At 42.5% G+C, this 18,597-nt stretch overlaps 1 protein-coding gene across 8 annotated transcripts in view; it reads right to left on the reverse strand.

The window, feature by feature from the left end:
- The window catches only part of PITPNM3 (PITPNM family member 3), a 407,952-nt gene that overhangs the window by 336,443 nt on the left and 52,912 nt on the right, over positions 1–18,597 (reverse strand). For 2 of the 8 annotated variants that reach the window (XM_033921387.1, XM_033921388.1), the window contains one exon: positions 9,283–9,380. The exons of the other annotated variants lie outside the window; for them this stretch is intronic. The gene's annotated coding sequence lies outside the window, so the exon portion shown is untranslated. The remainder of the gene's footprint in view (positions 1–9,282; positions 9,381–18,597) is intronic. 8 annotated transcript variants of the gene reach the window in all.

An 18,597-nucleotide genomic window follows, 5' to 3' on the forward strand; every position in this document is an offset into this window, starting at 1 on the left:
AAAACAATAATCCAAAATCTGATCTAAAAACGAATTCACATGTTAAGTACTTACCATGGGAGGGGGCAGGAAACGAGAGGACGGTGGGTAGCTTATAGGTGTAAATAGAGCTTCACAGTTAGCATGTGGTAACTGGCATCACTGTAGAAGGTATGTAATGCCCTTATCACCCCCTGAAAAGGAGGTGGTGATGCATTTATCACTGCTGCTGCAGCTAAAAAGCACTCATTTGCCCCTCCCCTTTGGGCACTGGCACTCCAAACCACCACCACCCCTCTCCTCCTACTCATCAACCTTGCTAATTCTAATAAACTTCATCCCACCCTTCCCTGTTACTGGAGATTTCTCTTGTGGCAACTGGAGCAACGCTCAGATGCTCATACATCAAAATGGCACCTGTGACCCCAGCAGTCATCTCAAAGTACTACTGCCAGGGGTCAAGCTAACAAGTATATGTGTAAAAAAAAACCCTGGTGGTCATGTGACGCAATTACAATTTAAATTGTTACAATTCAAAGTATGAGATGTTATAACCATGGTCAGTTGTTTCAAAAGGTTTCTCCTTCAATTCACACCAACACAGAAGTTAAACATTTAAATATTTTTATTTATTTGTTGCAATTTAAAAAAAAAAAAAAATAAAAATTGAGGGTGAAAGAAAACGAAATAACATCTATTGTTGGACATACAGTATTTATCAGATGTTCTTTAAACAAGGTCTTCTTTAGGCTCAGCCCTCCTGTGCCAGGCCGTGGTGGGCTGTGCCAAGCCATTGGCAGGAGGGAGGCCTATGGAGCAGGAGGGACTGAGCGCCCCTCCTGCTCCCAACTTTTAGGTATGGGGGTGTCGGGCTGGTTGGGGGGGGTGAGCCGTGCCGGTCGGGGGGTGAGCAATTTTTGACTCTCCTGCTCTTTGCCGCCCTTCCCCACAGTGCAGCCCTGCTTTAAAACCATGGGCTCGCACTGCGGGGAAGGGCAGCAGAGAGCAGGTCGCGGCAGAGAACAGGAGAGTCAGGGAGCTAGAGAGAGAAGAGTCGGGGCAGAGTAGTTTTTTACATAAACGACTGGTCCTCACCAGTCGCTTGTTCTTGATCGGCCAGCCAGTCGGTGTGTAAAGAAAAAAAGGATAGTGAATTGCATCCTTCCTGTTTTGCATGCCGATTCTCCTCATTTGCATGCACGGATCAGGATGGGATCGCTACACAGGTTAGTGAATCGGGTCGGAGGGAAATTGGGTTGCAAAGGGATCGCAAGCTGATCAGTACACAATCGGTTTGCTTTGTGAATCTAGCCCCCAAAGTTCAGTAAAATATAAAACGTGTATATCTACATGCACACAAAAATTAAGTATTTTTACAAATACCCTGTTTTCACCAGTACCACTGCTGTCTTGCATTTAGTACCGCTGAGTTGTTATCCTGTCACCTGTCTGGAACTAGCAGCTCCTCTGAAGATCTGAACATTTGTTAATGTCCTATCTGTTTATAAATGAAAGGAAGCAAAACCCCAACCTTCTCTGGAAGAATGCAGGCTAAAGTCAATGTCTTCTTGGGCTAAGGTTATGTATTTCTAACTACACGTGCTCAAGAACCGATAATTCTTCTATCCCTAAGCTGACTCTTCCAGGAACACTCCCCCCCCCCAAAAAAAAAAAGCTTCTGATATGAAATCAGCTCACAGAGTTTCAACGCACATGTTCATACAATATCTGAGCCACTTCAGCTTTATCTGAATATTCAAGTAGCTTTGATTCAGAAATAATGAAACTCCTCAGTAATTATCATACAGCTTCCTCACACAGAGTCTGATAGTGCTGTACTGTATATCAGGAATACTGACTGGAAACAAGTTCTGCACCACAGAACTTCCTAGAATCCCAAGACAATAGATCACTCCCAAGGCTCCAGACCCTCATTTCTCAAAAAGAACATTCAGCCTCCCACAAATATTTCAGATTCTCCAAACTTCACCCAAGCGTGTATACTGGCCAAGGTCTCAGCAGACAGGCAACCAGAAAAGACTGCAGGAATGCACTCCAGAAAAGAAAAAAAATGCTGAACACTAAATTAAATACAAAACATTTGCTTTAAACACCAGTATTAGGCAATCTGAGTTGAACCAGTGATCTTACACAGTGAAGAGATTAAAATTCTCTATTTCCCTGTACTCATTGCTTCTTTTTAGCAACAGGAGTCACAAAAATCCAGTTGAAATTCTGAAACACACTTAAAAAAAGTTCTTGTCAATTTTCCTTTGAAATTTAACTCCAAACTTAATATAGAAATCTCCTTCACAGACTTCTCATTACACACCTCACCTCAACAGCCCATAAGCAAGTTTAATTTGCAGCATTTCTCATGAAATCAAATATTTACTAGAAATATTTCAAAAATATCTACTCCTTCAACACACAAATTCCAGAGCAGACATAGAATCCCTCACCCAGCAGCTACAAACTATTTCCTCACCAATAACTTGTGCTGCCTTAATCTCTCTGCTTTCCTATAGCTAACAATAACAGTTCTGGGGCTCTTAATGAGAGAGCTGCTATTATGTGCAGCTTCCTCTAAGCTTCCTGCTGCAGACTCTCTTGTCTCTCCTCTCCCTGTAGCTTACAGGATCTGTGAATGAGTCCATCCCCTGAGCAACTCCTAGCATTTCCCTCCAGCCTCTCCCTTGTAAGTGCTCCAAATTTATTATCCAAGTTTATTCATTATTTGATGTACTGACCATCAACAAGTATCTGGTCAGTTTACAATATTATATATAACATATTAAAATTAGGGTAGTTTTAAAAGAAAAAGGGCATTAATTAATTAAGACATGAGTGGAAGAAGACTTGATACAGGGGGAACTAGGGTTAGGGAAGTCAAAAATACATCGAAGTAAAAAATATTTTAAAGGGAGGGAGGAGCGGAGAAAGAGAAGATAAGAGGGGGGGTTGCTTCTTAAAAGTGGTTCTCTTTCATCTTGGATCTTATATAGAGTTAAGGGGTACATAGGGTACATGGCAGCTTGATCCGCACCTACGATTCAAAGCACCTAACAGGGCAAGAGCACCTGAAGATTGCTCCCATCTCCCCTAGCCAGTAGGGAAACCCCAGTAAGAACAGGGAGGGTTTAAAGGATTGTGGTAATTTGAAAGTAACGAGAGGGAGGGGTATTTTTATTTTTTTTTAAGATGCAGTTGCCCCTTAATGAAACCGCATAACCAACAATGCACCTGCACACCAATTAAACCGAACGTCCAAAAAGCCACACTCTGCATGCAGACCAGCACAGAAATAGGAGCTGTAGCTCTCCCTATATTGTGCTGCTCTCTGTTTTATCTTAACTCTACTTCCAGGGTCTCCATGCCAGCTGACAGTTCTTCCCTCTCTTCCACACATTCTTTCCTATATCCATCTCAGACATTGATCTCTACCTTTCAGCTTACTTCCATTTAATTCTCTCTCTCTCTCTTTTGCGGGTCATTTAAGCGCAAAACTTCCACCCCACCCCCCTTTTTTACAAAACTGTAGCATGGTTTATAGTGCCAGCTACAGCGGTAACAGCTCCGATGCTCATAGGAATTCTTTGAGCATCAGAACTGTCACTGCCATGGCTGGTGCTAACAACCACACTATGGCTTTGTAAAAAAAAAAAAAAAAAAAGGGGGGGAGGGTTAATTTGCTAATTAGCTTTAAATTGGTACTTAACTGTTGATAAGTATTAATTGGCCTTAACAAGCACTAATTGGCAATAATTTGTAGTTGTGCACCTAACTGCTTGTGCCTCTATTCTATAAACCAAGGGCTGGATTCCTAAAGTTAGGTGTCTAGATTGGAATGCCTAGCCCACATATGTCAAACACAAGTGGAGATTATTTTATTTTTGATGATTTTTATTTGACTCGTCCCAATAAACGTCTGGTCAATGAATGACTGACGCAGTCATACGTCAGTCATTCATGAAGCGATTATTTTATTTTTGATGATTTTTATTTGACTCGTCTCAAAAAATGCCTGGTCATGATAGTGACTTTCAAGATCATGAGAGGTATCGAGAAGGTAGACAGAGATAGATTCTTCAGACTAATGGGGGCCACAAGTACAAGGGGGCACTCGGAGAAGCTGAAAGGGGACAGGTTTAGAACCAATGCTAGGAAGTTCTTTTTCACTCAGAGGGTGGTGGACATATGGAACGCACTGCCGGAGGTTGTGATAGGACAGAGTACACTACAGGGTTTTAAAGAAGGATTAGATAAATTCCTGAAAGATAGGGGGATTGAGGGATACAGATAGAGGTAGAGATGGGATATAGAGAGAGTATAGATAGAGACCAAGGGGGATTTAAGGGTTCAGACAATGATCACCGTACAGGTCATGGGCCTGATGGGCCACCGCGGGTGCGGACTGCTGGGCGCGATGGACCTCTGGGTCTGACTCAGCAGAGGCAACTTCTTATGTTCTTATGTCAAGATCATTGCATTCCACAGTCTTTTCTTGTGTTTGTACAAAAAAACAAGTCTTTAAGCTAGATCAATAAACAGTTTGTATCCAAAAGATATAGTGCACTTTGGGTTAAAAACCAGGACCCAAAGGGGACTATAAATTTTGAATACAAACTGTTTGATTAAAGACTTGGGGTTTTTTTTGTACATCATCTCTGCAGTTTTCTTTTTTGTTTGCTGTTTGACATTATTACTGCAGTTTTGTTGGATTTTTTTTTTTTTTTGCTTGTGCTGCTATTATTTACTGGTTTCTGGTTTCCATCAGGTTAGCGAAGTGTGACTCATTCAGGTTTTCAGCAGCTCCACTGGAATTATCTCTGCCCTCAGAACAGAGGGAACCACTAATTATTAGCACACTGCCCACGTGGCTGATATCTGTAATTAAAATCAGGGAAGCTATGGAGCTCGTCCTTACAAAAGCAGAGTATAGTCTTTTCTTTCTAGTTTGACGCAGTCTGCCATGGAGCCAACCCACTCTAATGTAATTACACAATGGAGATGGCTGTACTTCAGCTCATTAAAAGACATCCAGGATAGCGAGAACACAATTTGCATAGCTGTCATCCTGGCCCTTTGTCATAATCTGATGGCATAAAGGCTGCATTGGAATAAAAACCTAGTTATTGTAGCTAAGTAACAAGTTCACTGGTGTGTATATTTCTAGTATTATGGTCATTTTTTCCAGCATGAACTTAATCTAGGCTGAATCATCGATAGATATACGAAAAATGACACTTTTGACATAAAGGAGAATAAGTCAATGCCTTGGTATTAAGAAATCAACATTATTCCAGCTTCCTCTTTACAATTCTGACTTAAGTTTTAGGCATCTTAGCAGAACCTGTGAAATGTGCCTAACAAGAAAAAAAAAATCGTTAAACCCCAAATTTAATAGAAATATAGTTACCATGTTGATAGTCATACTAATCATTTCTTTAGCGCTGAAAGGCATACGCAAAGCTGTATATTTAATATTCAATAGTTAGTCCCTGCTCAGAAGAGCTTACAGTCTGATTTGGACAGACAGGGCATCTCATGATTGGGGAGTTTCTGGAAGAAGGAATGATACAATGGGTATAGGTATCTAACAGTGAGTGGGAGTTAAGAGTCGAAAGCAGCTTCAAAGATTTGGGCTTTTAGTTTGGACTTGAATACCGCTAGAGACAGAACATGACGTATTGACTCTGGCAGCCTGTTCCAGGCATACGGTGTGACAAGGATTCTGGAGTTGGCTGTGGAGGTAAAAGGTACAGATAAGAGGGACAGAGCATAGGAGGAGGCGAGTGAGGAGAGATGTTCAAGGGCTAGAGTAAATGCGCTTGTAAGTTAGTAAGAGGATTTTGAACTGGATTCGGAAATGGATGGGGAGCCCAATAAAGTGATTCGAGGAGGGGGTAAATGCAAGCATGACGGCCCTCGTGGAAGATAAGTCATGCAACAGCATTTTGAACAGATTGAAGGAGTGAGAGATGGATGAAAGGGAGACCTGAGAGTACATTGCAGTAGTCTAAACGAGAGGTGATGAGAGTGTGGATAAAGGTTTTGGTAGTGTGGTCAGAGAGGAGAGTTTGAATTTTGGCAATATTATAGAGGAGGAAGTGCCAGATTTTAGCAGTTTGTTGGATCTGTGCAGAAAAGGAGAGAGAGAAGTCAAAGATTACTCTGGGGTTGTGAGCTGACAAGAGTTTTCTGGAAAAGACATTTGCTTTTCAGGCAGGAAAAATGAATTCCTTGCTGAGTTCCTTGATTCCCCAAGAACAGTCTTACTATTCATTTAGAAAGTTGTTGAAGACTTATTTGTTTGATAAATTTATAAACTGATCTTATTGCTGTATTCCTTTGACATATGTATATTCACTGATTGTACAGTCCTCTTGATGTGAACCACCTAGAACTAAATGGTTGGGTGGTATATAAGAATAAAATTATTACTATCTGCACCAGTTACTTCCTGGTTCCGCAACCAGGAAGTGACTTTCAGAGGGAGATCTGAGGCTGGTGCGTGCAGTAGGTTAGTGCTAATTGCGCCGGCAAAACGTTAGAGGCATGGGGGTAAGGATGGGGGGGTGGAGAGGAGGGAGGTGGAGAGGAAGGATGGAGTGGAAGAGGATAGAGGGAAGGAGGAAGGAGGGAGGTGGGGAAGGATGGGGTGGAAGAGGATGGAGGGATGGGAGGATGGAGGTGGGGAAGGATGGTGGTAGAAGAGGATAGATGGATGTGAGAGGAGGAGATGTGCCACTGGTGCCCCAGCCATGACAGCGCTCGGGCAGTCCGCCCCTCCCCTGCCCCCCCTTACTATGCCACTGTTCCAGTCTTAGTGGACCTAGTTGCTCAGGCTTCCAAGGCCATCATTAATGAATATGTATGAGAGATTTGCAAGCATTCTACTTCAGTTGCACGAACATCTCTCATGCATATGCATTAGCAATAACTTGAAAACCCACATGTGCAAAGGGACTGGAGGCAACCTATTGTCAATGAGCTTACTTATGACTGCACGCAAGATTCGTGGTAACAGTACACAAGAATTTCTGGTTACATTATTCTACTGAAAACTGTGAATGGCCTCAACCAAATTAATGAAATCTCCCTGTGCTTCAGAGATTGTTGAAAAAGCCCTTGATCACACTACAGCACATACATGACAACAAATGTACATCACGTAGTTGCAAAATCACACAGGCTTCGTTACACTTTGATACAGTAGACGCTCAGTTATCTGTCACCCATGGGGATTGGTAGAGATGCCAGATAAATGTAGCTTCTGGTTGCTTGAGAGGTACAGTACTATTAAAAATAGGTCTAATTAATACTATACCCCATACCATAAAGTTTCAAGTTTCCAAGTTTTATTAAAATTTGTTATCCCGCTGATCTAATTTCTAAGCGGCTTACAATAATAAAATTATAAAATGTGGAGGATATACTGTACAGATGTTAATCATAAATAAGACCACATGAATTTTCATTTGGACATTATAGACTGACTAGTATGTATTGTTGATATAATGATATAGTTCTGTATGCAAGTTTGTAACCCACCCTGATCTTTTATAATTCTATGACCCTGTTTATCACCCTGACTTCGCTCCCTTGACTGGGCATTTTAGCGAGAGTGTTTACACATCATTAACCTTACTAGCTTCGTAGAAGTCACAAACATACGACATGTTGGGATCCATTACACCAGTGTATCACAAACTGTGTGCCGCGAGACGCCCTAGGAGAGGCGCTGGCTGACTGCCTATAGGATGTGCCTCTTGTGCACATAAAAGTTTCTTAAACATACCTAGGATTTCCGTTACCAAGCTGTATTATTGACTGAACTGGGTCAGAGTGATTTTATTTATTTGTTTTCTATACTGATCTTTCAAGGGAGCTCTGAACACTTTACATGAATTTATTCAGGTACGCAAGCATTTTTTCCCTGTCTGTCCCAGCAGGCTCTCAAGCATTGGGGGGGTGGGGGTTAAGTGACTTGGCCTGGGTCACAAGGAGCAGTGTGGGTTTAACCTCAGGCTGCCGAGGCAGTACAATGAAGCGTTATAGAGATGAGTGCGTTAAAAACGAGTCATATGATAAATAAGACTAGGTCACAAACCTCTCCAGGGACTGAATGACCTCTGTTTTTAGGATGTCCACACTAAAAATGCATTAAGCTAATATATGTCAACATTTTTTTTTTTTATTACATACCTCACTGCAAAACAGCAGAAGCAAATTACAGCATATATCAGACACTTCATATATTCAAAATAACCTCATGCATATTCATCGTTAACTAGGAAATGCAATATCCAGGCAAACAAAAGAATCAGATAACACTTAAAGTAATTCCATTTACCCAAGGCATAATTAGAAATTGGGAGAGAGCATCATTTTATCTCATTTTAAGACAGTACATTTTTCTGACACTTTTACTCCCCCCTTCAATTAATATGATGATAGAATTTGCATTAAAAATAAGCTCGCTGTTTACTTTTCCATAGTAATATACTATTTTGTAAACACTGTCAGGTGCTATAAAAAGACAAACATGCCTGAAAATTGAACAAATTTTTAAAAATTCAACTCATGCACTTCAGCTTCCATACAGGGTATAAATTATAGTGTAAACACTAGCACAGTTGCCAGGCAAAGAGGTGAAAGTAAATTATTGTTCCAGGCAATGTAATTATTCCACATTTCTTGATCTATTTATAAACTTGCCTAGAGGACAATAGAGGAAGCATATTGGCTGTTACAGTACAATACAAATCAGTGGCATATATACACTGTTGCCCAATTTCTATATATGGCATTTAAACTTCTGTATGCAATTAACTGAATTAACAAGCCAATTAGCACTGAGAATTGGGCACTATCAATTATTGGCATTAATTAGCAATTTGAATTTACGCACATATCTTTCTAGTCAGTATTCTATAAAGAAGGTGGTGTAAATTCTTAGAAATATCACAGTGAAGGAGACGAAAAAACAAACTCAAGTTGACGTTTGGAACATGTATAGCAATGTTGAATGTGCGTACACTCAAGATTGTTCCAAACGTCAACTTGTTACAACTTGGCACACAGTTTGAGACACACTGGAATAGAGCCTAGAGTTTTTTCAGTGTCCATATTTGTGCGCTATTTACTGAATTTAGCCCTGTGCGTGTTTTCCCACTGACCGCTCCTATTTTTTTTCCTTTTGGCTAGTGCTAGGGCGAGCTTGCCAAGGATTACTACATTTAGACCGACCACTAGCAATTATAACACAAACATTTTAATACATTAATTATAGAGCCTTACTTCAGCTGCAGGATAATCTTCAAAATAATTGATACTTTAACTTCTCTCTCGTATCCCTCATCTTTCCTCTCCACAAAATGTTTTGTTCCAAAACAATCCTATATGTGATAATAATAGATTAAAAATAAAATTTATGAAACCATTACACATTTCATTTGTCACTCATTTACTGTTACAAAATTAACAATTTCCTCTAAGGTCAACTGCAAGACTGAATTTTCTGCTCTGTTACTCTTTCATTAACTCCCATCTCCAACCAAGCACAACTTTCTACTAACAATAAGCTCTATTCAATCCAAGCCATACCTAAAACAGATCCGTACATGTTCATAATGAACTAAAAACCATATATTTTATTGGCTGGAGATAATGTTGGTAAAGCCATCAGAAATGGAGAAGAGCACACCAGTTTAATCTAACTATCTTAGTTTATAAACCATCAGTAGCAAAACACAGTGTTGCATTACACAGCAACACTATATACACATAGGGGCTGATTCTGTATAGGATGCCGGTCTCAGCAGCCACTTATAAAGTAGCTGAGAATACAGAATCGCGTCAGTCTTAAAAAAACAGACACCTTACCCCCCTGATTCTCTAACCGGTGCCAATACCACCAGCACCATTTAGAGAATCACGCCTGCCTGATTGCAAACATAGGTAGCTCAGCCGAGGGATCTTTGCCGAGGGATCCCTTGCCATCAGCAGATCACAGCAAGGGAATCCCGATCAGCTGAGCCAAAACCATGGCTTCAGGGAGTCCTGCGGGCTCAGCTGATCAGAGGGAAAAATACATTTGCGATCAGCAGGAGTGATGCCCAGTCTCTCCTGCCTAACTCCCCTGATACTTCTCCTCCCCACATCCAATCAGCAGGAGGGATGCCCACTCCCTCCTGCCACTGGGTCCCCTCAACCCCCTCAAACCCAATCTCTCCCCAACACCCTCCAAACCCCCTTGTACCTTTAGAAGACGGCCGACAAGAGGGAATGGCCTTTCTTATCTGGCTGAATCAGAGTCTTAGGCCACTCCCAGGGCATCCCAGGATGCACCGGGAAAGAGGCCTAAGGCTCTGATTGGCCCAGGTGCCTAAGGCCAGTCCTGTGGGAGGGACATTAGGTATCTGGACTAATCAGGTCCTTAGACCCCTCCCCAGTGCATCCCAGGATGCACCGGGAAAGGGAAGGCCTACCATTTTGGAAGAGGCAGGCCTGCTGGCAGGAAAGAGTGGGCATCCCTCTTGCCGGCCTTCTTCTAAAGGGGGGTTCAAGGGGGATGTCGAGTGTCAGAGGTATCAGGATTCGAGGGGGCCCAGCGGCAGGAGGGAGTGGGCATATATCCTGCCGATCACAAATAGGGGTGTCGGGGGGGTCCTCTGGCACAGCCAGCTCAGCTGATTGCAGCAGGGGCATTTTCCCCCACAATCAGCTGAGCCAGCAGGACTCCCCAAAGCTGTGTTTTCAGGGAGTCCTGCCTGCACAGCTGATCAGGGTTTCCCTTGTCGCAATCAGCTGAGCTGGCAGCGGCTTCTTCTTTTAGTACTGAAATATAGGCCAGCATTTTGCAGGCATCTGTCACAGCTTTAGGGAGATGCATAGGGACACTTAAACTCAGCCAAGGCCACTTCTGGGCGAAACCACTTCCACACCCAGTCTTATGCATCTCTGTAGACCTGTGACAGATGTCTACAAGGTACATAAGAACATAAGCAATGCCTCTGCTGGGTCAGACCTGAGGTCCATCGTGCCCAGCAGCCCGCTCACGTGGCGGCCCAACAGGTCCAGGACCTGTGCAGTGATCCTCTATTTATACCCTTCTATCTCCCTTTTCAGCAGGAAATTGTCCAATCCTTCCTCGTCAGAGTTTTTTTTCTAAAAACCTGCGTCCCAATTGGCAATCAGACAACAGTAAGACACCTACTGCCGCCTGCAATCGGGATGCCCATTTGTAGTATCAGTCCCATAATAAACATACATCATAAATTTATCAACATAATTTTAAATTTGAGAACATGATCAAAGAACAAACAGAAAATGACCTACCTAGAACACTCAATAAATACTGTCAGCTAGTACCCTTACTTGATCTCTGAAAGCCCGTTAATACCCAAATGTCAACAGTTCCATTAACCAGAGGTAGATCCTTTGCCCATCTGTTATCATCGATTACGGTAGATGATTTGTACCGTCAGCTGTCTGGTCTAAAGAACATTTTGCCAGATGAAGCTAGACTCTCAATCTTGAGAGAGAACCACTAAAAATACTTCCCTGGAAAGGCCTAAAAAAGTGTTGTGAAGGAATACGAGCTTCATTCAAGTTCAGTCATTTCAGATTTTCCAAAGATCTGGTAAGGTGTCAGATTTTTGCTTAATGAATCTTAGGCAAATCTCACAAAAAAGTCAAATTATTGAAAAATTCAAAATTTTGTTGGGCTGGGAGATTAGAGGCTTGTCAAATCAGCCAAATCTATTTTAATGAAAATTTACACATCTTGACTAAATCCCATATCAGACATCCCTGCTTTACTCAGTTCTGTGCCAATATCAATGATCATCCCTTCTTTTCTTTAAATAAAACCTAGTGTTTAGGAGAAGTCAAATGTTTACCCACAGAGCAGATTTTATAGAGATAGGATCAATGCAATGGTTTTTTTCCAGGATCAATGCAATGGCCTCTTTTCAAGATCCCTTTGGCAATCTGTCTTGATCTCAGCTACCTCAGTGACAAAATGATACTTAAAGGATCAATAAATCAAACAGAGAAAGTCCACTATGCATAAATCCCAAGGAGTCCAAAGAAGAAGCAGAGTGAATCAGGTCTTCAAACGAACCACACAGTATACACAAAGTATCATGTAAACATGCAATGGACGCGACATGGGCCGTGTTTCACCTAATAAGCCTGCATCAGGAGTCCTAAAACATGCCTATTAAAATAAGTCTAAATATAGGCAAATGGATAACATATACCATATATACTCGAATATATGTCAAGACTCCCATTTTTCCCCCCAAAAAGGAGGAAAAATGGTTGACTTGAATACAAGACGGGTGGCTTAATATTCAAGTGCCCTGCCAGGATCTGCACCCAGTGCCCCCTCCCTCCCCTTCCAGGCACTGCACTCAGCCACCTTCCCTCCCTGCCAGGCACTGCACCCAGCCCCCTTCCCTCCCAGGCTCTGTCCCCTGTCCCCCCTCCCTGCCCTGTCCATTGTACCTCTCTGCCCATAACCTGCATGCAGCCACACCTTCCGTATGACCCACGTATCTGGAATCTCTGGTGGTCCAGAGGTGTAGAAGGTAAGAGCGAGCTTTCTGCGTTCCTGCCCCACTGCTGAGTCGGTTGTTGCCCTGAGTTCTGGCGGTTCAGCTTTACCAAGCAGGAGCGCTGCTGCTCAGCGCCAAGCGGCTTCCTGAATGGCTGCGGCAAGTCTCACGAGAATTTGCGGGAGCCATTTAGGAAGCCACTGAGTGCCAAACAGCAGCCCCCAAAGCATGCTCCTGCTCAGTACAGCTGAAGCTAGAACTTGCAGCAGCGACCGGCTTAGCAGTAGGGCAGGAGTGCAGAAAGCTCGCTCCTGCTCGCGACAACTCTGGACCACCAGGGATTCCAGGTATGCGGGTCATACAGAAGGCATAGTGGCATGCAGGATATTGGCAGAGAGGAGGTACAATGGGCAGGGCAGGGAGGGGGGCAGGGTGCCTGGTGGCCCGGCGGAGGCCTGCAACAAGTCCTGGAGGGGGCGGGTGGGTGCTGCTCCGAATATAAACCGAGACCCCCAATTTTGGGCTTACAAATCTCATTTTATATTCAAGTATATACAGTAATACCAAACCATGAGGTGTACTAAAATAGGAATGACACAAAATTATAACAAACCCAAATTAGTACAGTAAAAAAATAAATAAATAAGGCATGGGTAAGTGTCACAGCACATGTGTAGGAAATATAAGATATTACAGATGGAGGTGAGCCAAACTCCATACACATGTATAAACTGTCAACAAAAGGATATAATAGATCATGTAAAATTTTAATTTTAAAATATTTTATGGAAACCTTTCAAAAATTATTCCAAAAAAAGACCACTCCCATTAAAACATGAAGATTGTCCGTATCATCAAAACTGGTACCAATAAAACGAAAGTTCAAAATGATTAAAAATCAAAAGGCGAAAATCAGCATACCTAAAATTAAAATAGTCTACAGCGAGTGGAAAGTAAACTGAAAAGAAACTGACATTTCAGGCTAAGACAGCAGGAAGTTGAGGTCACAGAATCGTTGGTTGTTAGACACAACAAAGGGGAATATTTTATGATATGTGTGGACCAAAAATTCATGTTTCTCTACAGCTGGACCATTTATGTGGAATGCGTTATCTGGTACCTTATGGTTTTGTAGAAATCTATTGCAATTTAGAAAGTTCAGGCTTTTCTAAGCTAATATCCTGCCTTTTTAAGTTAATATATATATTTTTTTTAATGTCATCTTCTTCTGCAGGTTATCAGATCTGTTCTGCTTTGTTGTGAAGTAGTAGATGAATGGCTGAGATGTAATCTATAGGTTAAGATGGTATAATCTTATGATTTTTACTGATGTATGCGATTAAGATGTTCATACCTGAAGTGTGTATGCGATACTGTGAGCCGCCTTGGATAAAAGTAGATTTAAAATGTTTTAAATAAATAAATATTTTTATTGAGCACATACAAAATCTAGCAATGCAGAAAGAATATCAATGTTAACAACAAATATTTGGCTCAAACAATTTTCAAATATCAATCTCTAATCCCACCATTCCAACCCACCTCACCTGCCCATTTAACCCCCACTTAATATCTAGAACAGATGTATTCAATTATTTATACTATATTTTAAGTACCAACCAGTTATATAACTAATTTCTCCTACCTGTTTTCCTTCCTAAGACTGTATTTAAAAAAAAAAAAAAATTTTACCTAAGAACATAAGAATTGCCACTGCTGAGTCAGACCAGTGGTCCATCATGCTCACACGGCGGCCCTCTGGTCTAAGACCAGCACCCTAACTGAGACTAGCCCTACCAATCAGGATTCAGGAAATTCCTCAGTACTGAAACCATCCTTCTCTACATCTGGAAACTTAATAATAATAACTTTATTTTTATATACCGTAGTACCACAAACAGTTCAGAGCGGTTTACAGAGTAGACAGTAGACTTATGGACAAGGGGATTAAAAAAAAAAAAAAACCCAAACAAACAAAATAAATAAATAAAGGCAATTTGAAGTGAGAAGCCCTCATCCCCCCTAGGACTAGCCAAGCTGATGCCCCAAGAAGGAGTTGAGGTTGCATCAGGCTCTGGAGCCATAAAGAGGAGGAAATTTAGGTCAACTGCATATGTCAGGAGGGCACATATCTGGGAGAGAAGGGGAGGGCGCGCAAATTAATACCGATCTGCTGTAGAGAATCAGCCTGTATACCAGGTGCAGTCTTGTGGGTACTGGGCCAGTGCAGCTATATACCAGCTAGGTCCTGAATTTATAAATGTAGGCCTGCATTCATGGAATGCCAGGATTAGTGAAGGGAGAGTACACTGGTGTTCAGGTCATCAGGAGAGGTTATTGTGCTTTACAAGATATAAGTATTTGAGAAGCATTTTCCCTGTTAATTGGCTTTGAAGTAAACCCTTTCACGGGTTGCAGCAACCTTTGCTCTGTGGGACTACTTCATTACTTGAGAGAAAGAACGGAGAGCGAGTGTGAGTAGATTTTCTGCCAGGTGGATTTCTAGCTCTGCTAGCCCCGCTCTACCCAAACCAAGGAGTTACACTGGTGCCAACCAACCTCGCTTCCTTCCATCTTCTTATCACAGGAGACATCACTTCTCATTCTCCCTTATTTGTGCTTAAAATAAGAGCTAAAGATCGTGTTTTAAAATGATGTTTTGGCCTTTTCTACAACGCACACTACAATAGAACAGATTTTAATTAAGGTATGAAAAGTAATTTGAAGCTGAAAAAAAAAAGAAAGGCAAATAAAAGCTGCAATAAATGTAATTAATTCAGCAAAATGTCAAACGGCTCCTTATCTATTTCCATTGTAAGACAGTCTCATCACCATAGGGTTCGACTGCTTGACCTTCCTTGCCAATTCTATTTTCCCCACTGGAGATCACAGCGTACAACCCAATTAAAATTCCCTGTCTCTTTGACCAGGTGCTCATATGCATTTTATCAATATATATATATATATATATATATATATAGGGTTTTTTTTAACTACCGTATTTCTCAGATATTTTCAAATAAATGCATCATTAGCACTGTTGTAATGTTCAAGGTGCAAACAGAAAAAAAAACCACAACAGGAAAAACAAAGCATAAAAAAAATCTGTGAAGACAAATTATTCTGCTGAAACTTCAAGGATAAAAATAGTGGGTGCCAAGACGGGGAGGGGGATGCATGCTGATGAGACAAGGCGTGCTGAAGAATACCAATGACCTGCTATTGACGCAACTTCAGACTGCATCCCTCTGGCAGCCAAGTTTTGGGCAACGTCAGCATCTCATTTAGAGCCAAAACCTAAAACAGAAATTGCTTTGTGCTGAGGGAAGGGCATTTGGCGAGAGATCTCACTTTCAAAGGAGTGAAGGTGAAGAAAAACACACACAAGGTAGAAAACGAGAGAGAATTTGGAAAGGGGGGGGGAAGGAAGCTAATTATAGGCATTCTTCAAGCGCTGGTTTCACTGTTTGTCTTAGAAGGGCATTCAAGCACACACCCTGAGGCCCGCAGACAGGCCACATGCCTTGGCGCTCATGCTGTTGTGTTAAAGTTGTAACCAGTAGATCTGCTAATTTGCAACAGGGTTTCCCAATTAATCTCTCTGTTTAGAGTGCTGCGGTGATGGGTGGACTGTCTCAGCAATCAGTGGTGCTCGTTTGTTTTATTCATTCATTCATTCAATTTTCTATACCGTTCTCCCAGGGGAACTCAGAATGGTTTACATGAATTTATTCAGGCACTCAATTTGGGCCCAGATGCACTAGAGCCAGCGATCGTCACTAAAACCTGTTTTAACAGCTTTAGTGACGATCCCATTTGCTGACCCGATGCAGAAAACAGCTCACCGCAGCCTAGATACACTAAAGAGGATCGGAAAGACCGTATGGGTCTCTCCGATCCAATTTTTTGGATTGAAAAAGAGCTGTTATGTACTAAAAAGTTTGGATGCAAATGATTCGCACAGAGGTTCATCATAATCCCCGTCTCTTCCATCTGACTGATGGCTGTGAGAGCGATTCACACATGCGCAGAGCGGGTAGGGAAAGCCTGAACAGCTGAGAGGCAGGGGAAGCCCCAAAAGCAGCCTCCTGCCACTCAGCTGTTCAGCAAAGGAAACCTTTTTTTTTTCTTTTTTAAATGGGCACAGATGTTGTGCGTGTTACACATGCACAATATTTGCCCCATTTAAAAAATAATAATAATAATCTCCCCAACCCCGCCGATCTGGCACCAGGATCCGAGCCCACCCCCATCCCTGTGGTAGCTAAAACGGCAGGAGGAATGCCCACTTCCTCCTACCATGCCCCTGCACAAAAAAAATGGCAGGAGCGATGCCCGCTCCCTCCTGCCACCAGATGCTCCCCTGAACCCCCTCCCCTGTACTTTTTTTGTTGGATGCAGAAAGGAAGTACGATCCCTCCAACTTCAAGGTCCGCCACTCCAAAATGGCGGGCCTTCCCTCCTCGGTGCATCATGTGATGCACGGAGAGGGACCCAAGGCCCTGATTGGCCCTTGGGATGGGCCTTAGGCATCTAAGCCAATCAGGGCCTTAGGCCCCTTCCCCGTCTGTGCATCACATGGGGGACGGAGGAGCTCTGATTGGCTCAGACAGTTAAGGCCCCACCCAAGGGCCAATCAGGGCCTTGATCCCTTCTCCGTGCATTACATGATGCACCGAGGGAAGGCCCGCTATTTTGGATTGGCAGGTTATGAAGGTGGAGAGATCATGCTTTCCTCCTGTGTCCAATAGAAAAGGTATGGGAGGAGTTCGGCAGAGTATCTGGTGGCAAGAGGGAGTGGGCAACCCTCCTGCCTTTTGGGGGAGGGGAGGGGATAGAATCGGGGGCCTCTGTTGGCAGCAGGGAGTGGGCTTCCCTTCTGACAATTTTTGTCTCGCGCAAGGGGGGACGGAGTTGTCATTTTTGCTGCTGCAGGGAAAAGGTCAGTTCCAGGTGCCAGTTCACAAGGGAGGGCCATCAGCGGGGTAAGAGGGGGTGATTTTATTTTGTTTTATTTTATTTTTTTAAGGAAGATATTGTGCAGGTGTAACAGAGACAGAATCTGTGCCTATAAAAAAAAAAAGAAAGATAAAAACAATCCGTCCAACAGCACTCTAATATGTTACATCTTTTAATAATGGAAAGTATGTCTATTTCTGAATGGGACACTAGGAAGGGACAGGTGCTACTCACGATTTGTCAACCTTTTTTAAATACATTAATTTCTAAAGCACGTAGTAGTATAGATTGGTCTTGAAAACATAATTATATCTGGGTTGTTTTTTTTGCAAACCGAGGGGGGTAAGGGGGGATAGAAATGGGAAGGTGTATAGAAGGAATTAGTTGTTATTAAATTAATTTATTATTTGCTATTATATTGTTGAAATTGTATTTATATTGCAAATGTATTGAAAATTATTTAAATTAAAAAAAAAGAGGTTTCCTGCCCCAAACAGCTGAGTGGCAGGAGGCTGCTTTCAGGCCTTCCCCTGTCTCTCAGCTGTTTGGGCTTTCCCTACCGGCTCTGCACATGTGCGAGGGTCACTCCCACTGCCATCAGTCAAACGGGAGACTGGGATTACGACAAACCTCTGCATGAATCATTTGCATGCAAACCTTTTAGTGCATTAATAGCTCTTTTTGAATTGACCAAAATATTGGATCGGAGACACCCACACAGTCTTTCTGATTCTCTTTAGTGCATCTAGGCCTTGGTCCTTATTCCCTACCGATTCACAGCTGACTGGAATCTTCATGTCCTCAGTTTTAGAAGTTAATTAAAACTTGCTTATACCAGCAAAAAAAATAAGCCACTCACTTCCCCCTAGCCCAACCCAGTTCCACCCAGCCCGTTCTGTCCCTGTCCCTGTTCCACACCCAAACCTCTGCTCGAGCTCGGAGCCGCGTTTGGAGAGCCTCTGAGCACGCATAAGTGTGACAATGATGTCACACACATGCATGTGATGTCACCGCGTTGGAATAGCATTTAGTGCTCCGGGCCGTGTTAGAAACTTCTACCTTGGCTTAGTAAATGGGGGAGGTTAATGTGGAG

Source organism: Geotrypetes seraphini, chromosome 15 (genome assembly GCF_902459505.1).
Source record: "Geotrypetes seraphini chromosome 15, aGeoSer1.1, whole genome shotgun sequence".
NCBI lineage: Eukaryota > Metazoa > Chordata > Amphibia > Gymnophiona > Dermophiidae > Geotrypetes > Geotrypetes seraphini.